Source organism: Rhinatrema bivittatum, chromosome 1, assembly GCF_901001135.1.
Source record: "Rhinatrema bivittatum chromosome 1, aRhiBiv1.1, whole genome shotgun sequence".
Lineage (NCBI taxonomy): Eukaryota > Metazoa > Chordata > Amphibia > Gymnophiona > Rhinatrematidae > Rhinatrema > Rhinatrema bivittatum.
Window position 1 is genome coordinate 322,871,270 of NC_042615.1, and position 26,928 is coordinate 322,898,197.

General features: G+C 41.7%; 1 protein-coding gene across 1 annotated transcript in view; it reads right to left on the reverse strand.

Annotated features, from left to right (window-relative positions):
• The window catches only part of GRID2 (glutamate ionotropic receptor delta type subunit 2), a 2,300,191-nt gene that overhangs the window by 1,803,427 nt on the left and 469,836 nt on the right, over nucleotides 1-26,928 (reverse strand). The window lies entirely within an intron of this gene.

The window sequence follows — 26,928 nt, forward strand, 5'->3', positions numbered from 1 at the left end:
AACATGTGAAATCGAAGCAGCCTCGGAGGGAACTTTCCTTCCGCCCCCCCCCCCCCCCCTACTCCCTTCCCCTATCTAACCCGCCCCCCAGCCCTACCTAAATCCACCCCCTACCTTTATTTTGTGATTTATGCCTGCTTCTGGGCAGGCGTAACTTGCGCGTGCCGACCGAGTGCCGGCACACGAACCCCTGGCACAGCCGCTGTGGCCCTGCCCCCGGACTGGTGCCCCACCCATGCCCCCACCCCCTTTCTACCCCTTTTTCAAAGCCCCGGGACATACGCGCGTCGCCGAGCCTATGGAAAATAGACTTGGCGCACGCAGGGACAGGTTTTCGGGGTTACTCGTGTAACCCTTTGAAAATCTGCCCCTTAGAATTTAATTTATACTTTTTTATTGCATAAGGAAAGATTGGTTTCAGTTAAACCTCTAATTCACATTATCATATTGGGGTTGACAAACTTGTTTTCCAGCACTGCAAATCTTTCACTTTGGAAGCCTTAGATGTAATTACATCTGATTATTATGTCATAACTAAGAACCAGATAACTGTCCTAATGTCATAATAAGTGTAAGGAATCTTAGATTGCCTTACCAGAAAGAGTGTACTATCTATCTAGCTGAGGAAGTCTATAGAGATTTTATGAAGAGAGGTTTGGATTTGACTCCCCTAAGAAGGAGTTGCAGATAGTGTGCTCTAGGACATATAAACCATTAACATCATCTTAGGGTCTGGACTTTTAGTAGTATTTTTTAGGGATGTGCATTCGGTTGCGACGAAATAGGAAATAGAGATGATATTTCTTATTTCATCGCATTTTTTTTTTTGGGGGGGCGACAAAACGATAAGAAAACCCATGAAATTCGTGTGGTTTTCTTATCATTTTTTTGGGAGGTGGGGGGGGGGAGAGAAAGGGCACATAAAAAAAAACAACCCAAACCCACCTCAACCCTTCAAATTTAATTAACTGCAACCCCCTACCCTCCCGACCCCCCAAGACTTACCGAAAGTCCCTGGTGTTCCAACGGGGATCCATGCAGCGATCAACCACTCTCGGGCCATCGGCTGCCACTATTCAAAATGGTGCCGATGGCCTTTTGCCCTTACCATGTGACGGGGCTATCAGTGCCACTGGTCAGCCCCTGTCACATGGTAGGAGCAATGGATGACCTGTGCCATTTTTTAAGATGGCCCCGGCTGTCCATTGCTCCTACCATGTGACAGAGGCCGGCCAATGGCACCGATAGCCTGTCACATGGTAAGGGCCATCGACACCATTTTGAGTTCTGGCAGCCAACGGCCCGAGAGTGGGAGATCACTCCCGGGACCCCCGGTGGACCACCAGGGAATTTTGGCAAGTTTTTGGGGTGGTCGGGAGGGTGGGGGTTTGCAATTAATTAAATTTGAAGGGTTGGGGTGGGTTTTTTGTTTTTGTTTTTTTTTTACAACCCCATTCTAATTAATTAAATTGGAAGGGTCGAGGCGGGTTTCGGATATCGTTTCGAGGGTAGCCGAATTAAAATTGACCCGAACTGCGGGAAAACAAAATTTCCCGTGGTTGGCCGATAATGAAGGCCGAACCAAAATGTTCGGTCGAATCACATCTCTTGTGTTTTTGCTGTTTTCAAATAGACCTCAGCGAATATGCTTTGTGTATTTTTGTTACATTTTCTTGAGTAGCCCTCCTTGGGGGTCAGTCTTGTCTGACCTGTTATTGCTTATTTACTGTTTTTGATCCCTTTTTTTGAAATCTTCCCTGTAAGAGGATTTGGGAGGTCCCTGGGTAAAGTTAGATTAAGGAGTAGGGAAGACTCTGCTGCTTTCTATCTCACCTCGTGGACAGATCAGTCAGTGACCCAAATGCAGAGGAGATTGACTTTGAGTTGCTTTCTCTTCAAGGACTTTCCTCTCATTTTGGGAAATAAGGAAATTTTTTCCACCCTCCCTGTCTCTTATTTTGTTTTTCCCCTTTTGTGTAAGGCTATTTTTGTTTCTATTGCGAATGAGTGCACTTGTTACCAGGGAATTAGTTTCCAATCATTGGGAGAAGAGCTGTCTTTCACCTATGAAGAGCCCGAAAGTGGAGGTTTAAGCAGAGAGGAGGAATAGATCCTTGTTTGTTACCAGAGCGAGGCTGAAGGTATTGTTCAAGAGTTTTTTGTCTGATTCAGGTGTGCTGCACTTGAGATGAGTGTCCAGTGGTGCTTTCAGAAGGAGATCTAAGATATTTAGGAAGACTTCAGGAGAGGTATGAGAATTGGGACTTGCTGTTTTCTGATAAGTAATTGGGACTAAAATCTAGCCATTCTACTACAGTGGGGAGAAAATTGATTTAAATTTGGAAGTCGGATTATGCTTTCTTCAATCTGAGTAATCGAAAGAAGGAGATCAATTGTTAAGGAATTGGCTTCCATAAATTAAAAGACTTTACTAGAAGCTTGAGGTCGCACATTTATTAACCTTTATTTTTCATTATTGTTCATTAATTTTATTTAAAATCTAAGTGCTTTAAAGAATCTTCAGTCAATTTTAGCAACTGTCAGTAAAGAAGCTGGAAAACATATTCCTTCTCAATATGATCCTTGCTGCTATACACCTTGGAGGTTATCAGTGCTGTCTACAGGGTCTGGAAAAGAGCTGTGTACATTGGTTAATGCAAAAGGGTCTTGAAGCTGTGCTTCCCTGCACAGACAGTATATGGACCTCAAAAGTAAAAGCTATTTATGGAGAACTTGTGTAGATAGGTTCTAATTTTATTTCTATGTGCCTTTTGCGGTCTGCATCAGGTTTCTATCCAACCCAGGGGTTACATCAATACGTCCCTGAAATGTCTGACCAGTCTTAACTTATAAAAGCCAGCTTTTAGCAAAACCTTGAACTGGATTTTCAAAGTAAGGCTAGAATCAAATATGATTCTTTGATTATAAATGCCAGGTAAAGGTGAAAGGAGAGTCTCCTTTATTTTAAGTTGTACAGTGGCTCAGCCACAATACTTCAATTTTTCTAGCATTCAAGGCCAAATTATTTTGATGCAAGCAGACACCAACAGCTTGAATAAAGCTTGCCATTATACACAGGGTTCTTTGTAATCAGTTGACAGAAAAGTTGGATATCATTGTCACAGATTTAAATTGTACCACATAGGAGGAAATCAATCTGACTAAAGAAGAAAAATCAACACTCAACAGGAGCTTTGCTGGACTCTTCTGTCGTTAACAGGTTTTAAATGGAGTTTTGATTTCTACCCTCACTTGCTGGTAATATTTCTGTAAAAATGAATGAAACCAATCCGGAACAATGTCTCCCACCCCTATTCTGCAGAGCTTATCAATCAGTACACTATTGCTGACAGTGTCAAAGATCAGAGCGATATCTAATTAAACAATAAAACTGAACTCCCTAGTCAAGTACTTGGAGACAAGAATCAGACAGAGAGATTAGTAGTATTTCTGTATCATGTCTTCAGTGGAAGCCATGTTGATAAAGGTCATGAACTTTATGATCTTTCAAAAACTCTGCCAGCTATGCATTGCCAAAACACATTTTTTCAATTAGCTCACTCATGGATGGAAGATTCAAGTTTGGTCTATAATTCATGTGATCAGAAGGGAAAAGAGAAGGCTTTTTTAACTTAGATTTTAACTTAGATTGAAAGTTTTCTATGAACAGGCAAATATCTAGGGGTAAATTTTAATGGAAGCGTGTGGGTGCACACCCGATTTTATAACTTGCGCGCGCAGGCGTGTGCAAGTTATAAAATTGGGAGTCGGCGTGCACAAAGGTGTGCACACTAGTGCACCTTGCACGTAACGACGCCCATGGGCTTCCCCCATTCCCTCCCCCCTATCCTAACCTTCCCACCCCTTCCCCCCTTTAGCCCTACTCTAACCCCCCAAAAATGTATATCTAACCTTTTGTGTCTGCCTGGAGGCAGGTGCAGGTTGCGTGTGCTGGCAGCCTACTGGCACACGATCCTTCAACACAGCGGCAATGGCCACTGTGTCGGAAGCCTCTTTTCCCACTCCCACCTTGCCTCCAGACCGCCCCACCCATGCCCTGCCCCCTGAATGCCCCTTTTCACAAGCCCCGGGACATCTATCCCAGGGCTTTAGGTCCGACGTGCGTAGGGCTTTTAAAATTTGGCCCCTACTGTACCTGAATGCAAGACACCTTGAGCTAATAATGAAAAGACGAGGTAAATCCAGTTATCTTTCTTTGAAGCATACACTACTTTTATTATGTGAAGAAGAAGAAATGTGAGCACCATTATGTTTCTGAGTACAGCTTCATGTCCTAAAATTTCATTATTATTAATTTGATTTTTTTCTGTATATTTGCAAGAAAAGTAAATAAAACGTAAATCTGGACTGTATTTCTTTGAAAATATTTGACCCAAGGGCTTGATTCACTAAGACAGTAACTTTTAAACATTCGCATGGGCACACGAATGCCAGCTTGCGCCAATGGATGTGGCCATTTTAAACCATATGTTCTTATATGTGCATATGTGTGTACATGTGTGCACAGGTTTATATGGATGCTCTCATGTGCGTGCAAATGCCACCTCAACCGCATAAGTGGAGGGATTTTGCTAGGCACGCGCAACGACGCAAATAGCCATTTCCTCAGTTCATTCCCAGTTTGCCCGAGTAAAGGATAGGACTTCCTAACCCCCCTAGCTCGATAGCCTCTCTTTTACCCTATCAGCCCTGACCCTTCAAACTCTGATGACTAGCCCTGACTTTTCTATTTTAAAGCTTACACGCCATGCATAGCAAAAGCAAAGTTATGCATAAGGGGACCCTGGCGCACACTTATGCGCATAAATACATGCACATTTTAAGCAACCTTCCTGGAAAGCCCATGTCCCACCCATGTGATGCCCAGTTCACACCCTTTCCCCACCCCCTTATTTAACTTTTTGAATTGTGCATATACCAGGAGATACGCACATACTCAGGTACTTCTTAAAATCCACACAGCACGCACCGACCCGAGATATGCACATTATCTCCCGGCTTTGGCACACATAGTACTTTTAAAATTCATCTTTAAGGCTTCTCTCCAATTTTGTGTCACTATGTCAAAAAATGTGCAGTGAGTCAGATTTTTAGGTCAGGTTCATATCTGGAAGAAACATAGCTTCCTTCAAAAAAGATCCAGTTTTGTCACTATCCTCTCAAATAGCATGAGGCTACATCCACATGTCAACTGATGCAGCACAAACTTGCATCATTTGGTACTATTTACATTTTTTAATACTACGTGCTTTCTGCCACTGGCTGCAGCATGTCATGGGCACCATGCAAACTGCTGTATATATGACCTGCCCAGTCATGCTATACACTGGTTTAAGCAAATCAGCACATTTATTCAAGAGAACGCAAGACATGGAACGAAAAAGAAAGACATGGGCACTTGGTTTATTTTGATGTAGTTCATTTTCTATGTAGGTTGCACACTCAGCAGAACTTAGAAAGGTAGTGGCGAAGTTGTTCATTTGCATTTCTATGTTTACCAGCTATTTATTTTCTTATATGCTCACACTCTGTTTAAAATTTTGTCTGACTTTTCCACTATGACTATCAGGGTTTTGTTTCTTTCTGATGGCATGGATGGAGAAGAAAGAAGGGGTGAAGTCCCCATGCACCATTTTCTGGATGACAAAATAAAACTCATTCCAAGAAGCAAGCAGAAGAGAATATAAGGCACTAACACAATTCTGGGTTTTTTTTAACTCTCTTCTTTTTCTTTTGTAGCTAGTTGGATGAGTTTACTTCCTTGTTTAATAAGAACATTGTCTCAGAAAACTAAAAATGTCAAAGAAGCTGTGAAAGCCCTACTATATCATAAATTCAGAAGCACTGTAGATTATGCTCTGCGGGTTAGACTTCTGCAGGGAGATCAATAAGGACTTTAACTGAGTCTTACAGGATTTGTTGGGGCTTTTGTATAGTTTTGTTTTGTTTTAGTTTCACTCTGTGAAGTATTTCCTAATTATGTCTGGGTGATGTGCTAAAGATGAGAGCTCTGCTAGACTGCCAAGGGAAGGAGATGAGCTCAGATAAGGACAAACAATGCCAGCAAGACATATGTTTTAAAAACACGTCAGATTCTATTCAGTATCCTAAAGGACTGCAATTGGATTCCCATTAACTCTGTAAAAAATACAAAAAATATTTGCCATAAACATTTTTGATAGCTTAAACACCCATTTTCTGGATTTGAGGAAAGAATATTTTTACATATCTAAGATTTTATGAAATCATTTATTTTCATTTCATTTTAAAGTCATAACCTATTTTTTTTGATAATGTCATAAGTTAAAGTATTGTAGAAAACTGCAGCCAGTTCATGGATTTGCCACAGATGGCTGCTGGGGTAAATCTGTTTCAAAATGCTTGTGAATAATGTAGCTGTCAAAGAATATATGAAAAAACATTAGATTTTCATTGTGATTTTTTTTTTTACATTTTCCATTAAATGTTATCATGACAAAGTTAGCAGAAGTAGAAAACTTTGCATTTTTTTTTCTGCAAAGATAAAGAGCCTAGCTTTTGCTATTCTTTGTACTATGATTTTTTCACTCACCTCCATTTGTGAATAATTCATCAATGGCCTCAACATTTTGCCACATGACACTATATTGCAATGAATTCCAATGTCTAATGCTATATTTTCTTTTTTCTAAGGTAAAAAACTTTGGGAAAACATCTGCTTTGTATAGATCTGTGCTATTTTATTATTGGTTGTTAGAAATTAATTTGTCTGCATTAAGATGCCTGAAAATTAAAAGGTGAATTTTCAAAACATTGTGCACATAAAATATAGCATATGTGCATGTAAGTAGCCTATACTCATTTATTCCATATTTTAAAAAAGTAAAAAATAAATATGTAAGTTCAATGTTATGTGCACATATAGGGCCAGATTTTAAGAGGTACGCGTGGGTGTACATTTGTGTGTGCAACTTGGCGCGCACAAATGTACGCCTGATTTTATAACATAGCCGCATGTATTTTATAAAATCCAGGGTCGGCGCACGCAAGCTGGTGCACACTTGTGCACCTTGTGCACGCTGAGCCCTAGGGGAGCCCCGATGGCTTTCACCGCTCCCTTCGAGGCTGCTCCGAAATTGGAGCGGCCTCAGAGGGAACTTTGCTTCCGCCTCCCCCCACTTTCCCCTCCCTTCCCCTACCTAACCTGCCCCCCAGCGCTACCTAAAACCCACCACCTTTATTTTACAAGTTGTGCCTGCCTCTGGGCAGGCGTAGTTTGGGCGATCCCCCGGCCTAGTGGCCCCACGAAGGCCTCTGCCACGCCCCCAACCCTGACCGCCCACACCACACTCCTTTTTTCAAGCCCCGGGACATACGCGTGTCCCAGGGCTTGCTCGCATTGCTGGGCCTATGCAAAATAGGCTCGGCTCGCGTAACCCCCCTGCACGCGTAAATCCAGCTGTATTTATGCACATAGGGCTTTTAAAATCTGCCCCATACTGTATTCAAGTAAAAAAGGGGTGATAGGGGGTGATCTAATGGTGTTCTCAGCTGGAGCTAACAGTTGCACGCATAAAGGTAAATTTTAAAAGCTGGACATATGACAAAATTGGGAGATGGGCCCGCATCTAGCACATATGTATGTCCCCCCGATTTTATAAGCCACCCACATGTGCAAACAAGGAATGGCATGTGGGAGGTGCATTGACTTTTCAGGGCAGGGCAAAGACTCGTGCACAAGTGGCTATGCACCTGGGTGCGCCCCCAGGTATATTTCAGTGGAAAGCGTAAAGTCTTAATAAAACTATTTCCAGGCATTTCTGAAGTATTTGAGGGGGACTGGGTTAAATGGGGGGAGAGAAAGCTATAGAGCCAGGAGAGGTTGGACAAACTTTGAAATGTTTGCATCTTAATGCCAGGAGTCTAAGAAGTAAGATGGGAGAATTAGAATGTATAGCAGTGAATGATGACATAGACTTAATTGGCATTTCAGAGACATGGTGGAAGGAGGATAACCAATGGGACAGTGCTACACTGGGGTACAAATTATATTGCAATGATAGAGAGGAGCACCCAGGAGGTGGTGTGGCACTTTATGTCCGGGATGGCATAGAGTCCAACAGGATAAACATCCTGCATGAGACTAAATGCACAATCAAATCTTTATGGGTAGAAATCCCTTGTGTGTTGGGGAAGACTATAGTGATAGGAGTATACTACCATCCACCTGGTCAAGATGGTGAGACTGACAGTGAAATGCTAAGAGAAATTAGGGAAGCTAATCAAACTGGTAGTGTGGTAACAATGGGAGACTTCAATTACCCAGTATTGACTGGGTAAATGTATCATCGGTACATGCTAGAGATATAAAGTTCCTGGATGGAATAAATTACATTTTTATCGAGAAATTGGTTCAGGAACCGACAAGAGAGGAAGCAATTTTAGACCTAATTCTCAGTGAAGCACAGAATTTGCTGAGAGGGGTAACGGTGGTGGGGCCACTTAGCAATAGTGATCATAATATGATCACATTTGAATTAATGACTGGAAGAGAGACAGTAAGCAAATCCACGGCTCTCGTGCCAAACTTTCAAAAGGTAAACTGATAAAATGAGAAAAACTGTTAGAAAAAAACTGAAAGGAGCAGCTACAAAGTTAAAAAGTGTGCAAGAGGCGTGGTCATTGTTAAAAAATACCATCCTAGAAGCACAGTTCAGATGTATTCCACACATTAAAAAAGGTGGAAAGGCGGCAAAATGATTACTGGCATGGTTAAAAGGGGAGGTGAAAGAAGCTATTTTAGCCAAAAGATCTTCATTCAAAAATTGGAAGAAGGATAGAACAGAAGAAAATAGGATAATGTCTAAGCGTTGGCAAGTTAAATGTAAGACATTGATAAGACAGGCTAAGAGAGAATTTGAAAAAAAGTTGGCCGTAGAGGCAAAAACTCACAGTAAAAGCTTTTTTAAATATATCCGAAGCAGAAAGCCTGTGAGGAAGTCAGTTGGACTGTTAGATTATTGAGGGGTTAAATGGGCACTTAGAGAAGATAAGGCCATCACGGAAAGATTAAATGGTTTCATTGCTTCGGGGTTTACTGAAGAGGATGTTGGGGAGGTACCCGTACTGGAGAAGGTTCTCATGGGTAATGATTCAGATGGACTGAACCAAATCACGGTGAACCTAGAAGATGTGGTAGGCCTGGTTGACAAACTGAAGAGTAGTAAATCACCTGGACTAGATGGTATACACCCCAGAGTTCTGAAGGAACTAAAAAATGAAATTTCAGACATATTAGTAAAAATGTGTAACCTATCATTAAAATCATCCATTGTACCTGAGGACTGGAGGATAGCTAATGTAACCCCAATATTTTAAAAGGGCTTCAGGGGTGATCTAGGAAACTACAGACCAGTTAGCCTGACTTCAGTGCCAGGAGAAATAGTGGAAAGTGTTCTAAACATCAAAATCACAGAACATAAAGAAAGACATGGTATAATGGAACAAAGTCAGCATGGCTTTACCCAAGGCAAGTCTTACCTCACAAATCTGCTTCACCTTTTTGAAACATGTGGATAAAGTTGAACCAGTAGATATAGTGTACTTGAATTTTCAGAAGGCGTTTGACAAAGTTCCTCATGAGATGCTTCTAGGAAAAGTAAATAGTCAAGGGATAGGTGGCCATGTCATAAGAACATGCCATACTGGGTCAGACCAAGGGTCCATCAAGCCAGCATCCTGGCCAATCCAGGCCATAAGAACCTGGCAAGTACCCAAAAATTTAATCTATTTCATGTTACCATTGCTAGTAATAGCAGTGGCTATTTTCTAGAGATGTGAATCGTGTGCCAGATCGTCTTAACGATCAGATTCGACTTGGGGGGGGGGGGGGGAATCTGATCGTTAAGATATGTGAATTGGAATCATTTCTGATTCCAGTTCACATTGCTAATTTTTTTTTTAGGGAGGCCCGCGCCGCTAAAAAAAACCCACCCGACCCCCCCAAAACCTTTTAAAATTACCTGGTGGTCCAGGGGGGCCTCGGGGAGAGATCCATGGGGGCCTCGGGGTGAGAGGAGAGATCCAGGGGGGCCTCGGGGATAGATTTCCCGTTCCCAGGCATCAGCTGTTCTAAAAAAAAAAAATGGCGCCGATGCCCCTTTGCCCTTACCATGTGACAGGGTATCCGTGCCATTAGCCGGCCCCTGTCATATGGAAGGAGCACTGGATGGCCGGCACCATCTTTAAAGATGGCGCCGGCCATGTGATGGCGCCGGCCATCACATGGCCATCACATGGCCGGCACCATCTTTACTCATCAGCCCATAGCTGATGAGTAAAGATGGCGCCGGCCATCCAGTGCTCCTACCATGTGACAGGGGCCGGCCAATGGCACGGATACCATGTCACATGGAAAGGGCAAAGGGGCATCGGTGCCATTTTTTTTTTAGAACAGCTGATGCCTGGGAAAGGGAAAACTTCCCCCGAGGCCCCCCTGGATCTCTCCTCTCACCCCAAGGCCCCCCTGGATCTCTCCCTGAGGCCCCCCGAGGCCCCCCTGGACCACCAGGTAATTTTAAAAGGTTTTGGGGGGGTCGGGAGGGGGGGTCAATTTAAAGGGTCGGGTGGGGATTTTTTTTTTTAGCGGCGTGGGCCTCCCTAAAAAAAAGGGTCGGGAGGATGGGGGAGGCTAAGGGGGATCGATTTAAAGGGTCGGTGGGTTTTTTATTTTATCGGGCCATCGGCGCCATTTTAGTGGCAGCCAAAATGGCGCCGATGGCCTGAGAGCGGGAGATCGCGCAGGGCCCCCACCCCCCGGACCACCAGGTAGCTTAACATTTTGGGGGGGTTTGGGAGGGTTGGGGAGGGTAAGGAATTGGTTTTAAAGGATCGGGGTGGGTTTAGGGGTTGTTTTGGTGTGCCGGTTTTCCCGCCCTCCCCCAAATAATTCCCGTGCCCTATTTAACGATACAATACAAATGCCCCTGACGATAAAATGGGGGCATTTATATTGTATCGTGCACTCTAACGATTTAGAACAATTTTAAAATTATCTGATGATAATTTTAATCGTTCAAAAACGATTCACATCCCTACTATTTTCTAAGACAACTTAATAAATAGCAGGTAATAGACTTCTCCTCCAAGAACTTATCCAATCCTTTTTTAAACACAGCTATACTAACTGCACTAACCACATCCTCTGGCAACAAATTCCAGAGTTTAATTGTGCATTGAGTGAAACAGAACTTTCTCCGATTAGTTTTAAATGTGCCACATGCTAACTTCATGGAGTGCCTCCTAGTCTTTCTATTATCTGAAAGACTAAATAACCGATTCACATCTACCCGTTCTAGACCTCTCATGATCCCTTTTGTGGATTACACGAAAGGGATCATGTAATTAATCCCTTTCATGGATTACAAACTGGCTATAAGACAGGAAACAGAGAGTAGGATTAAATGGACAATTTTCTCGGTGGAAGGGAGTGGCCAGTGGAGTGCCCTAGGGATCTGTATTGGCCTTACTTTTCAATATATTTATAAATAATCTGGAAAGAAATTTGACAAGTGATGTAATCAAATTTTCAGATGATACAAAATTGTTCAGAGTAGTTAAATCACAAGCAGATTGTGATAAAATGCAGGAAGACCTTGTGAGACTGGAAAACTGGGCATCGAAATGGCAAATGAAATTTAATGTGGATAAGTGCAAGGTGATACATATAGGGAAAAATAACCCATCCTATAGTTACACGATGTTAGTTTCCATATTAGGTGATACTAGGGATGTGAATCATTTTAGGACGATTAAAATTATCGTCCGATAATTTTAATATCGTCTTAAACCGTTATGGAACACAATACAATAGAGATTCTAACGATTTATCGTTATAAATCGTTAGAATCGTGAGCCGGCACACTAAAACCCCCTAAAACCCACCCCCGACCCTTTAAATTAAATCCCCCACCCTCCCGAACCCCCCCCCCAAATGACTTAAATAACCTGGGGGTCCAGCGGCGGTCCGGAACGGCAGCGGTCCAGAACGGGCTCCTGCTACTGAATCTTGTTGTCTTCAGCCGGCGCCATTTTCCAAAATGGCGCCGAAAAATGGCGGCGGCCATAGACGAACACGATTGGACGGCAGGAGGTCCTTCTGGACCCCCGCTGGACTTTTGGCAAGTCTTGTGGGGGTCAGGAGGCCCCCCCAAGCTGGCCAAAAGTTCCTGGAGGTCCAGCGGGGGTCAGGGAGCGATTTCCGGCCGCAAATCGTTTTCCGTACGGAAAATGGCGCCGGCAGGAGATCGATTGCAGGAGGTCATTCAGCGAGGCACCGGAACCCTCGCTGAACGACCTCCTGCAGTCGATCTCCTGCCAGCGCCATTTTCTGTACGGAAAACGATTTGTGGCGGGAAATCGCTCCCTGACCCCCGCTGGACCTCCAGGAACTTTTGGCCAGCTTGGGGGGGGCCTCCTGACCCCCACAAGACTTGCCAAAAGTCCAGCGGGGGTCCGGAAGGACCTCCTGCCGTCCAATTGTGTTCGTCTATGGCCGCCGCCATTTTTCGGCGCCATTTTGGAAAATGGCGCCGGCTGAAGACAACAAGATTCAGTAGCAGGAGCCCGTTCCGGACCGCTGCCGTTCCGGACCGCCGCTGGACCCCCAGGTTATTTAAGTCATTGGGGGTGGGGGATTTAATTTAAAGGGTCGGGGTGGGTTTTAGGGGGTTTTAATGTGCCGGTTTTGCGATTTTACGATTTTTCGATTTTTCACGATTTTTCACGATATTTCACCCCCCCAAACGGCAACAATACGATTCCCTCCCCCTCCCAGCCGAAATCGATCGTTAAGACGATCGAGGACACGATTCACATCTCTAGGTGATACCACCCAAGAAAGAGATCTAGGTATCATAGTGGATAACACATTGAAATTGTTGGTTCAGTGTGCTGTGGCAGTCAAAAAAGCAAACAGAATGTTGGGAATTATTAGAAAGGGAATGGTGAATAAAACAGAAAATGTCTTAATGCCTCTGTATCGCTCCATGGTGAGACCACACCTTGAATACTGTGTACAATTCTGTTCGCCGCATCTCAAAAAATATATAATTGCGATGGAGAAGGTACAGAGAAGGGCGACCAGAATGATAAGGGGAATGGAACAGCTCCCCTATGAGGAAAGACTAAAGACGTTAGGACTTTTCAGCTTGGAGAAGAGACAGCTGAGGGGGGATATGATAGAGGTATTTAAAATCATCAGATGTCTAGAATGGGTAGATGTAAATTGTTTATTTACTCTTTCAGATAATAGAAATACTAGGGGGCACTCCATGAAGTTAGCATGTGGCACATTTAAAACTAATCGAAGAAAGTTCTTTTTCACTCAACGCACAATTAAACTCTGGAATTTGTTGGCAGAGGCACTGCACTTCTGTCTCCTAGCTGCTATTCCCACCTTCCCCTGCAGCCTGTTGGCTGACTGTGGAATATCTGACCAATGGAGAACCAAAGAGCATCAGCAGACAAGGACAGACAGGTTTCCTGAGGTGCAGTGGAGATGGGGAAGGCTGCAGATAGAAGGTCTAGAAAGGAAAAGAGATCCAGAAGAGTCATAACCAGGGTGAGAGAGGGGCTGCGAGAACTGCTGGGAGTTGGTTGTAAAGGGGAGACATGCTGGGAGAGGAATTGAAAGAAGGGCTTATGGCTGGGTGAGGAGGAGCTCTGAGGGAAAGTGGGACTGGGAGAAGAGTTGTGGGAGGGAGAGAAGAGTAGACACAGGCTGTGAGGGAGAGAGGGGCATGGAGAATTGCAGAGAAGGCTGAAAGAGGGGACATGGACTATGAGAAGGGAAAGGGGGATACAAGCTAGGAGAGAGGACATGGGCTGTGATAGAAGAGGAGCAGGGGTGAGTGGTTAAGTGAAGGTAAATTTAAAAGGAAGAGAGAGGTGAAGAGGTCTTAGAAAATAGTTATGTGGCTTAGAGTGGGGGACTGATAGAGGAGGTAAACCAAGATAAGGGTTGTGAGAAGAGAGGGGATCTTGATAGAGGGAAGCAGCAATAAGAGGTGAAGAGGGAAATAGAAGTGGCAAGAGGAGGTGAGACCAGGTGAACTCCTGCTACGTATCTTTACTTCTGCTATGAATGACATGTAAGTTAAAAAAATAAAAGTATCAAGCCATTTCTGAGGAGTTTAAAGGGTATGGAATAACTGGGGAGAGTGTAGGCTATTAAACTAAGGAGAGTTTAAGGACCAAGTTGCTAACTGGGTGAACTGGCAAACTGGGAATGGCATGGGCACATGACCCTTTTAAAATCCACAACTTACATGGCACAAGCTGGATCTGAATGCCCATGTGCATGAGGTCAGGCTATTTTATAACATGCACAAATAAACACGTGCATGTTATAAAATAGCCGCGTCTCTGGGTTTGGGCCGGTGCACTTGTGCAAATGTGCACCTAAGTGCCGATTTGAAAATTACCATCTTAATGAACAATGCATTTAACACAGCATCAGGCTTGAGCTTGTATTTATTATGGAAGACAACTATATCAGAGATTTTTCATAGATGTGTTGCAATGTACTCATATCAAGCTGAAAAGAAGTCCAAAGGAACTTATTATATAGTTGCAAGAAAGCTTCAATAAAACTGAAACTGGGTACACAAAAATTGCAAACCTCAAGAAATGTTGCTGGTGGAATCCACATTTTTCAAAATGAAATGCCCAATAAGCCACTACGGGGGAACCTGAGGCAGTCTTCAGCACAGCGTCGGGTGAATGAGACCGGCTGTGGGCATCCATGGCCGGCAAGTGTAACACAATGTGAGCGTATGGAGTGTTCTTATGTAAATGGAGCCTCATAAGAACATAAGGACATAAGAATATGCCACATTGACTCAGACCAAGGATCCATCAAGCCCAGCATCCTGTCTCCAACAGTGGCCAATTCAGGTCATAAGAACCTGGAAAGTACCCAAAAACTAAGTCTACCCCATGCTACTGATGCCAGTAATAGCAGTGGCTATTTTCTAAGTCAACTTAATTAATAGCAGGTAATGGACTTCTCCTCCAAGAACTTATCCAATCCTTTTTTAAACCCAGCTACACTAACTGCACTAACCACATCCTTTGGCAACAAATTCCAGAGTTTAATTGTGCGTTGAGTAAAAAAGAACTTTCTCCAATTAGTGTTAAATGCACCACATGCTAACTTCATGGAATGCTCCCTAGTCCTTCTACTATCTGAAAGAGTAAATAACCAATTCACATTTATCTGCTCTAGACATCTCATAATTTTAAACACCTTTATCGTATCCCCCCCTCAGCCATTTCTTATCCAAGATGAACTGTCCTAACCTATTTAGTCTTTCTTCATAGCGGAGCTCTTCCATCCCCTTTATCATTTTGGTCGCCCTTCTCTGTACCTTCTCCATTGCAACTATATATTTTTTGAGATGCGGCAACAAGAACTGTACACAGTATTCAAGCTGCGGTCTCACCATGGAGCGATACAGAGTCATTATAACATTTTCCATGTTATTCGCCATTCCCTTTCTAATAATTCCCAATATTCTGTTCGCTTTGACTGCCGCAGCACCCTGAACTGACAGTTTCAATGTGTTATCCACTATGATGCTAGATCTCTTTCTTGGGTGGTAGCTCCTAATATGGAGCCTAACATTGTGTAACTACAGCATGGGTTATTTTTCCCTATATGCATCACCTTGCACTTATCCACATTAAATTTCATCTGCCATTGGATGCCCAATTTTCCAGTCTTACAAGGTCTTCCTGTAATTTATCACAATCCGCTTGTGATTTAACTACTCTTAATAATTTTGTATCATCAGCAAATTTGATTACCTCACTTGTCTTATCCCTTTCCAGATCATTTATAAATATATTGAAAAGCATAGGTCCTAGTACAGATCCATGAGGCACTCCACTGTCCACTCCCCTCCACTGATAACATTGTCCATTTAATCCTACTCTCTGTTAGGGATGTGCAGAGGGATGCCATATGTTGCATTTGGGATTTGTATTCATCGGGGGGCAGATACGTTGCATTCGGCAAGGGCCCCCCCCCCCCGATATGTTCATGCATTAATTCTTATTCATTTCCCGGCTAAAACTGAATTAACTACAACCCTTCACCCTCCTGACCCCTCCAAGACTTACCAAAACTCCCTGGTGTACCAGCGGGGGTCCGGGAGCCATCTCCTGCACTCACTCCCTCCGCTGCTGGTATTCAAAATGGTGCCGATAGCCTTTGACCTTACTATGTCACAGGGGCTACCGGTGCCATTGGTCGGCCCCTGTCACATAGATCTGAAATTTCATTTTTGAGTTCCTTCAGAACCCTGGGGTGTATACCATCCAGTCCAGGTGATTTACTACTCTTCAGTTTGTCAATCAGGCCTACCACATCTTCTACGTTCACCATGATTTGGTTCAGTCTATCTGAATCATTACCAATGAAAACCTTCTCCGGAAACACCGAAGCAAAGAAATCATTTAATCTTTCTCGATGGCCTTATCTTCTCTAAGTGCCCCTTTAACACCCCGATTATCTAATGATCCAAATGACTCCCTCACTGGCTTTCTGTTTTGGATATATTTTAAAAAGTTTTTACTGTGAGTTTTTGCCTCTATGGCCAACTTCTTTTCAAATTCTCTCTTAGCCTGTCGTATCAATATTTTACATTTAACTTGCCAATGCTTATGCTTTATTCTATTTTCTACTTCTTAAGATTTTTGAATGACAATCTTTTGGTAAAATAGCCTCTTTTACCTCACCTTCTAACCATGCCAGTAAATGTTTTGCCTTCCATCCACCTTTCTTAATGTGGGAATACATCTGGACTGAGCTTCTAGGATGGTATTTATTAACAATGTCCACGCCTCTTGCACCCTTTTTACCTTTGAAGCTGCTCCTTTCAGTTTTTTTCTATTTTTCTCATTTTATCAAAGTTTCCCTTTTGAAAGTTTAGTACTAGAGGCATGGATTTGCTTACTTTCCCCCTTCCAGTCATTAATTCAAATATGATCATATTATGATCACTATTGCCAAGCGGCCCCACCACTGTTACCTCTCTCACCAAATCCTGTGTCCACTGAGATTTAGTTCTAAAGTGGCTCCCTCTCTCACCGGTTCCTGAAACAATTGCTCCATAAAACTGTCATTTATTCCATTCAGGAACTTTATCTCTCTAGTATGTCCCGATGATACATTTACCCAGTCAATATTGGGGTAATTGAAATCTCCCATTATAACTGCACTACCAATTTAGTTAACTTCCCTAATTTCTCTTAGCATTTCACTGTCTGCTTCACCATCTTGTCCAGGTGGATGGTAGTATACTCCTATCACTAAACTCTTCCCCAACACACAAGGGTTTCTCTACTTATAAAGATTTGATTGTGCATTTAGTCTCATGCAGGATGTTAGACTCTATGCCATCCCGGACATACAGCGCCACACCGCCTCCCGGATGCTCCTCTCTGTCATTTTGATATAATTGGTACCCCAGTATAGCACTGTCCCATTGGTTATCCTCCTTCCCCCATGTCTCTGAGATGACAATTAAATCTATGTCATCATTCACTGCTATACATTCTAATTCTCCCATCTTACTTCTTAGACTTCTGGCATTAGCATACAAACATTTCAAAGTGTGTTTTTTGTTTGTATTTTCATTCTGCTTTTTAATAAATAGGGATAAATTAGAATTTTTTTTAGCTCAGGTGAGTTTTTAGTTACAGGCACTTGGACTACTTTTCTTATTATTGGATCCTCACTGTTGGGATGCCCTAATTCTAATGCATCATTAGTATCCTTTGAAGATACCTCCCTGCTGAGCGACTAACAGCTTTCCCCTTTGTTCTAGTTTGAAAGCTATTCTCTTTCTCCTTTTTAACAGTTAGTGCCAGCAGTCTGGATCCACACTGGTTAAGGTGGAACCCATCCCTTCGGAAAAGACTCCCCCTACCCAAACGGTTCCCCAGTTCCTTACAAAGCTGAATCCCTCTTCCTTGCACCATTGTCTCATCCACGCCTTGAGACTCTGGAGCTCTGCCTGCCTCTGCGGACCTGCGTGTGGAACAGGGAGCATTTCAGAGAATGCTACCCTGGTGGTTCTGGATTTAACCTTTCTACCTAAGAGCCTAAATTTTGCTTCCAGGACCTCCCTCTCACATTTTCCTATGTCGTTGGTGCCCACATGTACCACGACAGCCGGCTCCTCCCCTGCACTGTCTAAAATCCTATCTAGGTGACACATGACGTTCGCCACCTTCGCACCAGGTAGGCATCTTACCAGGTGATCCTCATGCCCACCGGCCACCCGGCTGTCTACATTTCTAATAATCGAATCACCAAATATGACTGCTGACCTAACCCTTCCCTCCTGGGCAATAGCCCTTGGAGACACATCCTCGGTGCAAAAGGACAATGCACCACCTGGCAAGCAGGTCCTTGCTACAGGATCATTTCCTGCTGCACCAGTTGATGCTCTCTGATCATGAGACCTTCTTTCTCCAAGGCAGCACCAGGGCTGCCAGTCTGAAGCTGGAACTTGGCTACTATGTTCCTGAAAGTCTCATCTATATACCTCTCTCTCTGCCTCAGCTCCTCCAGGTCTGCCACTCTAGCTTCCAGAGATTGGACTCGTTCTCTGAGAGACAGGAGCTCTTTGCATCGGATGCACACATACTTCTCATCGCGTGTAAAAATATAATACATGTGACACTTGATGCAAAAGACTGGGAGGCCCCCCCTCTTGCTGCTGGACTGCTGTCTTCATCTCAAATTTGTTCAATTCCTAGTTAAATTTTAGGTTGCTATGGGAGTAGGAATCTGTCTAATTAGCATCCTTTAAATGTATTAGTATATTAACTATATGTCTGGTAGTGGCCTACAGGGGAATGGTCAAACTCTCAATAAGGTATGGGGAATTCATGAAGTGTGAAAGTGGTACCTGCCTATAAATTAAACAATGAGTTAGGGGTAGGTGGGTGAGGGGTGGGAGGGATGGGAAATACAAACACACTAACTTCTGTTTATTAGCTGCCTTACTATTATAAGCACAAACACACTAAATAGTATACCCCAATAGTTTACTTCTCCTCAATACTTTAAAAAAAAAAAAAATTCCCAAGCAAAACTTACTGATTTCTTAGAGCCACCAGCAAGGTGATCCTCTCCTCTCAGTGCTCCCTCTCCACTCCAATTTCTTTGCCTTAATGCAATTATAATGTTGTAAAATATGAGTTTGAATGGATCTCTTAGCATGGCCCATGTAAAGCTTAAATCATGGGAAAGGATTTCATAGACTACTTGTGTCATATTGCATGTATCATATGTACAGACCACAGTAGTAGGTAGTATAGCGCTGGTTATGTTCATGGAATCTTGTCTTACCGAGCTCAATTGAAGAAACTTAAAGAATTAATTTTAACATATTCATTGTTTATTCACAGTTGCTTGAAGAGAACAGATTTATGGTCCCTTGACATGGACCGTGTTTTGCCACATGGGCTGCGTCGGGAGGAACAGGAGCCCAAAGGATGAGCTGATGACAAATCAAAGAAATCGGAAAAGAGAGCTATAAGCAGGAACCAACAACAACAAGTACACCAAACAGCGAAATGATTGTCATTAGGGAATTAATATTCAACAATAAAGAACATTCATAGTACATATAAATGTGACTTACATATAAATTGAATAAAGGACATACATGTAAATAATAGAGAAATGATAAAATTATATAATAACATACTATAATAAAAGACATTGAACAAATGAAATGACAAGCATAAGTATGGTAAATATAGATCTGAAATTAATAAACTGGTAAATAAGGGACGACATACTAAAAATAAGATGCCAAGGATATGGGGGGGGGGGGGGGGAACCATAGGGTATTGAAAACATTAGATGCTTAAGGCAAGTATTGCCAACAAGGGTGTCTAGAAGATAAATAAACTGCAAACATGGGCTGGAGGGAGGGGGGGAGGATAAGGGGAAGAGGGGAGAGAAGGGCAGGGAATACCTTAAAACAACCAAAGAAACAAAAAAAAGCAAAACAGCGGTACCGGTAAGGCCATTTATGTGGGATTCATGAATATGTAGAGGAGCCCTGCAGAGGAATCAGATGAGATGAAACAAGAAGGGATAGAAGAACAAATGAACCAACAAGTTAAGACCAGAAGATAGTGAACAGTAAACGAACTCAAGATCAGAGCTTCAGAGCAAATACCTTATAACAGTTACCAGGGAGTGCAGCAGCGTCTCCTGAAGATAATTGTTTTCCAGATTAAATGCAAAGTACTACTGGGGACCCTAACAAGTGGTTCCTGGTGCAGGGAATGTAGAGATTCAGTAATAACGGCAGAAAGGAAGCCAATCAGGGATATGTAAAATACACATGCTGCTGCCATGGTATGATGATGCCATTTAAAAAGGGGGTGGGGAACCAAAACCCTTTTCCTTCCCCTCTATTATTCCGTTCCTCCCCCCTTCTCTCACTTTTCCTTGCTGTCTTTCCCTTTTCCAGTTCTGTACTCCAGAAATCGGTTTAAATTTTTAAACTTTTTCTAGGTTATCAATCTTTGGGGGAATACAGACAACAAATCAGTCTCTCTACATGCTTTTCTATTGCGGTTACTTCATTTGTATCATCAGACTTGCCTTCTTATTCCAAAAATGTCCCCCCTTCCTCATCTGATTCCTCTGCAGGGCTCCTCTACATATTCATGAATCCCACATAAATGGCCTTACCGGTACCGCTGTTTTGCTTTTTTTGTTTCTTTGGTTGTTTTAAGGTATTCCCTGCCCTTCTCTCCCCTCTTCCCCTTATCCTCCCCTCCCCCCCCCCCCCCCCCTCCCTTCAGCCCATGTTTGCAGTTTATTTATCTTCTACAAACCCTTGTTGGCAATACTTGCCTTAAGCATTTAATGTTTTCAATACCCTATGGTTCCCCCCCCCCCATATCCTTGGCATCTTATTTTTAGTATGTCATCCCTTATTTACCAGTTTATTAATTTCAGATCTATATTCACCATACTTATGCTTGTCATTTCATTTGTTCAATGTCTTTTATTATAGTATGTTATTATATAATTTTATCATTTCTCTATTATTTACATTTATGTCCTTTATTCAATTTATATGTAAGTCACATTTATATGTACTATGCATGTTCTTTATTGTTGAATATTAATTCCCTAATGACAATCGTTTCGCTGTTTGGTGTCCTTGTTGTTGCTGGTTCCTGCTTATAGCTCTCTTTTCCAATTTCTTTGATTTGTCATCAGCTCATCCTTTGGGCTCCTGTTCCTCCCGACGCAGCCCATGTGGCAAAACACGGTCCATGTCGAGGGACCAAAAATCTGTTCTCTTCAAGCAACTGTGAATAAACAATGAATATGTTAAAATTAATTCTTTGTTAAGTTTCTTCAATTGAGCTCTGTAAGACAAGATTCCATGAACATAACCAGTGCTATACTACCTACTACTGTGGTCTGTACCTATTACTGTATACCGCTCATTGCCTCCACTCCTCATTAGCTTATGTATCATATGTATACATGCATATACAGACACATGCCCACAGACAGACACACACACACACACTATTATGCATCTGCACACACACACACATTTTTCAAGGAACTACATTTTAGGATAGTTGAATCATTCTTTTAGAACATGTAGTAGGTTAAGGTAATGGTGTGCTCATCTGGTCATGTACTCTTTATTCTCTGTTGCCTCTGGGGACTGAGAAGGCAGGGATTCTTGGGTACATAGCCCATAATTCTTACTACTGTATAAGATAAAAGAAAAAAAAAAGGTCTTCATACCATTGTGCTTCACAAAAAAAACAAAAGACTTGCTTCATCAACTTTTTAGGTTTTTTTTATTCTACAAATATAGTAACCTGAATCAATAATACACACAGACTGAATTCTTACTGAGATCTCCTGAAGGAATAGTATAGATCGATGTCTGAATCTTGCTCAGATGTTCAACTGTTGCATTTAGATAGAGTGCAACAAGCAGGTTGAAATGCAATCCTGATTCTTTTTTTCACTAAATCAAACAAAAACTCTATCCCCTTGGATATAAAAATTATAACTCACATTTATTTCAATTGTCTTCAACTATTCTCAGACCTAGCCACTCTGCTGGTATTGTACAGTATACCAGAATACATTTTTATCACTAAGCTCAATGAACCCTTTTTCAAAATTTCATGTTGAAACTGAATTAAAAAATAAATATATTTGGTAAATGGGTCACTGGGTACATTGATTAATCCATAATGTGTTGGCTGGCGATAGATGTACTTAAGGACAAGTGTCCATTTTAGGTCAGATGTACTAAACCTTTTTTCCTCTGACACAAAATGGGAAGAACCCCTAAATGTATCTGATCCTTTTTTTTTTTTTGCCAGTGGGGAATATATTTTCTACATCTGGCCTTTAATTACAGGTACTTCTCTTATTCTCCTGAGCAAAGTACTGTAGTCTACTAATTGCAGATAAGAGAGAATCAATAGCATTATTCCTGAATGACTTAACATTGATAAACTGTCCTTCCAGCACTTTGAGATGGTTATTACTTTCAAGAACTACAAGACACAGAAGCCACTTTTAATCAATATTCAGTTTCCTCTTAAACAGAAATATAAATAAACATTGTCACTACAGCATATCATTTTCTTTTTCTTGTTCTCTGCAATCTGCTAACTGTATATAACAAAACAGCCAAAGACTGCAGCTTTTGTGTTTCTTTATTTCAAGACATAGAGCCTCTGCAGCATTTGGCTATTCTATAATATCTCCAATATTTCTGTCTCTATATTTGTATCTATCTCTATCCATCCATTCATCTATAATCTATCTATCTATCTATCTATCTATCTATCACAGAATAGCCAAAAGCTGCAGTGGCTCTATTTCTTGAAATAGAGAAAGGTAGGGAAGCCAACCAGAAAACAGCCAATAGAGCATATATAATTAAGAGGATTATTACAACCTCAAGGAAAAATAAATGGATTAATTAAGTGATTACAGAAAACTTAGTTTGAGAACGGTTTCTGATGGTGGAGTTCTAGGCTGCAGGTGGGAATGATGTCACACCAGCCAAATCCAGGTGGTGCCAATAGGCAGTTATCTAAAGACAGCTCAGACAGTGTAAGGTTATCAGAGCCAGATAAGGGAGAGCCGCAAGAAGGAAGCTGCCAAAAAAGTCTACTTGGACATGCTGAAAAAAATCCCAAGACTGAAGTTTTGGAAAGGCCTGACAGAGATATGAGCCCTAGGGGACTTGATTATTTAGGACTAGAAACACTGTGTAAATGTTGGCTCAGAGAGAGGGTGCTTACTGTATGCTTATTTTGCTTGCCTTTAAAATGTATGGGCAAAAAAAAACTGAAGAAAAAGCTGAAAGGAGCAAACACTTTGAGGTCAATATTTGGGAGTTATGTGGCAGGAACTGAGTGCCAAGTGTGTCGTGGATGGTATTTATTAAAGCACATTGTCTATTTATACTGCAAAAAAAACTGTTTACTGAACCTGTTACCATAGTAATAACATGCTAAGTGAAATTATAATGTGATATGCTATGCAGTAAACTGTGACGAACTGGTTACATGATTTTAGCTTGAAGTACATTTTCATCCTAGAAACAATGATTTTAAGTAGCGATGAAATGCATCATAGTTAACCACTTCAGCGTAGTTTGTAAAAGCTTTTTCATTAATGCATGTCACTACAATTTGACAATGATTGTGCTACAGTGATTTATATAAATATGGTACAAATGCCCATCTATTTTCTGTGGAAATATACTTGTCCTACCTAATCTTTAGAACTCAATGTGTGAGAAAAATAAAACAATTGTCCCTCATCTCATGATCCTTCAAGTGTTCAATCTAGAATTCTGTACAGCAAGGACTTCCAAATGATGATCATGAATTGCTATCCCTTTTTGAACTTAAAACCTCAATAACACTCTAAAATACCCATCAGTATTAGAAAGTACCACTGGATCAAATAAAAAAAAAAAAAGCAGGCTCCACAGTATTACCCAGTGCGACAACCAAAAAGCAAATACAGTTTTTGAAGGTAAATTTGTGGAAATGATTAGACATTAGGGATGTGCAATTGGTTGAAATGACATATGAAAAAAAAATATCCCAAAACATTTCCTATTGATTTCTAAGCAAAAACAAACAAAACAAATTATTTTTTTTTTAATTTCTGCCACTTTACATGTGCTATTTGCAAATTGCAGGGGCTAAAATGTTTTAGTATTCACATTTATACCTACTGTACTTTAATGTAATCTGCTTTGAAGGGCCTGAAAGGCAGAATATAAATAAAATTAATAAAATTAATAAATTAATAAATCTTTTAGCAAGTAGAATGCACTAAACAGGTTAGTTTATGCTATTTGCAAAACGTGTACTATAAAAAACAAAAAAATGAAAAATAAATAAAATAAATTTAAAAAGCCACAAAACAAACATGCAAAAATGAACTGCATAACTATTTTGAATTAATCCACAATTACATTGCATATTTAAACATGATACAGCTTTCCTGACGTTATGGCAGAATGGTACACTTTGTTATTCCCTCATGTTATTGACTTTGTTATTCCCCCATGTTATTTGTAAACCGATCTGATATGAATTTCTTTCATGAAGGTCGGTATATAAAAATGTTAAATAAATAAATAAATAAATAAATAAATACACAGAAAGCTCATTATTGCCTTAATGATAAGAACTCCCAAAGGCCCACTTGTTACGTTTTGATAAGATGATCACCTTCTCTCCCCTCTAAATGCGTGTTATTTCTTAGGTGGAACCAGCCCACCAAAAAAGATGTTTATTAATTATTTAACTTGAAAAAAAGAAAACAATTAGCTAAAACTTAAGAGGATTTCAAGAACAAGTAACTGATTGATCAGGTAGAACTATTTTCCACTTCTGAAATATTATCTATTTGTAGATTTTTTTTACAAAATGTCTTTCTGTTGTTAGAGGAGACCACAGACACCGGAATCTTTTCATCTACAGTTCTTCCCCCTTCTTATTTGATTCAGCAGCAACTGAGAAGTTATTTGTGGTGATGCTTGTTTGCTTTGCTCAGCCATCATATAAATATTTCCCAAACATGCTTCTGGTCCTCAAAGCCTATTGCAGTGGTTACCAAACCTGTGCTAACGCCCCTATAACAGCTAGTCAGATTTTCAGGATTTCCGCAATGAATAGACATGAGATCAATTTGTATATCATCGGTCTCCAAAGTACGCAACGAATGACTTCTCTGGCTTGATCAGATTCTGTCTGCATTTGGCATCGGAGTGGTGGAAAGCCAAAGATGTTCGGTGCAGTTGTGCCATGACTCAGACGGCCTGTGGTCTTGCTTGCACAGGTGAGCTGCCCGGTAGCATCCTACTGAGAGCTACTCCCAGAAAGGACTGTGACTTTGCCTGCATGGGGCAAGATAATGGTTTCGGAGGTGATTATCCTACATATCCTTCTTTGGCTCCTCCCTTTTTTCTAAATGAAGGCTAATTGTATATCTGTGTATATATATATATATAGGAGAGCCAGGATAACTAGGCTAGATTCTGTTGTCAGGTCACAATAAAGCTATAAAGCTATGACCTTATATATTTCCACTTGATCAAACAGTGTCTATAAACTGATTACGTATTATGTCATTGTGATGGGGGGCAAGGAAGGTCAGATTTGCCCCTGGTTAGAACAGTGACACTTCTAGGGAACATACTCTAAAGAAACCAAGAATGTTACCATAATACTAAAAATCAAAAAAATAAGAACAATTTGAAATCTGATATGTATATTATTTAGGACATAAGTAATCAAAATCTTTAAACTGGTAGCACACAACTTCCAAGAATCGCATTCAGATATTATTGTCATTACAATGCAACATATAAATATTAACTGATTTCAGTTTATTAAGGGTGAGTAACCAAAAAAAGTCAATCTATTTATTTCCTTTTTTTTTTTATTTAGTTTTATGTTCTTTCATTTTAGTGTTCATAAAAATCTCATTTAATGTGCACTAAATAAATTTAGCATGTGCACATTCATTTAGGGCCGGATTTTAAAAGCCCGGCGTGCGTAAATCCGGCCGGATTTACACGCGCAGGGCACTCGCGCGCTGGTGTGCCTATTTTGCATAGGCCGCCGGTGCGCGCATAGCTCCGGGACACGCATAAGTCCCGGGGCTTCGTAAAAGGGGCGGGGAGGGGGCGTGTCGGGGGCATCTCCGGGGTCAGGGCGGTTCGGGGCGGGTCCGGGGGCATGGCACCGGCCCGGGGGCGTGGTCGAGGCCTCCAGACCAGCCCCTGGGTTGGGTGATGGTGCGCCAGCAGCCCGCTGGCGCGCACAAATTTACACCTGCATTTGGCAGGCGTAAATCTGCCAACAAAGGTAGGGGAGGGGTTAGATAGGGCCGGGGGGTGGGTTAGGTAGGGGAAGGGAGGGGAAGGTGAGGGGAGGTGGAGGGAACAGGCAGCACAGGTTGCACATATGTGCACCCCCTTGCGTGCGCCGACCCCGGATTTTATAAGATACGCACGTATCTTATAAAATCCAGCGTACTTTTTACTTTTTCACGTCTGGTGCACGAACAAAAGTACGTGCGCGCGTAAATTTATATCATCTACCCCTTAGTCTGCACACATTAGAGCATACATGTGTGCATATTTGATTTAGAGCATATTAAAAAAATGTGTGTGTGCTAAATAAAACAAACAAATTGATGACACATCCCAACAGTTTATCCCTATTTACAAAGTTCTGGGGGATTTTGCAAATGACATCCTGAGTATTACTGGCCAAAAGCCATTGTTTATCTTTACAAATATTTTTAGC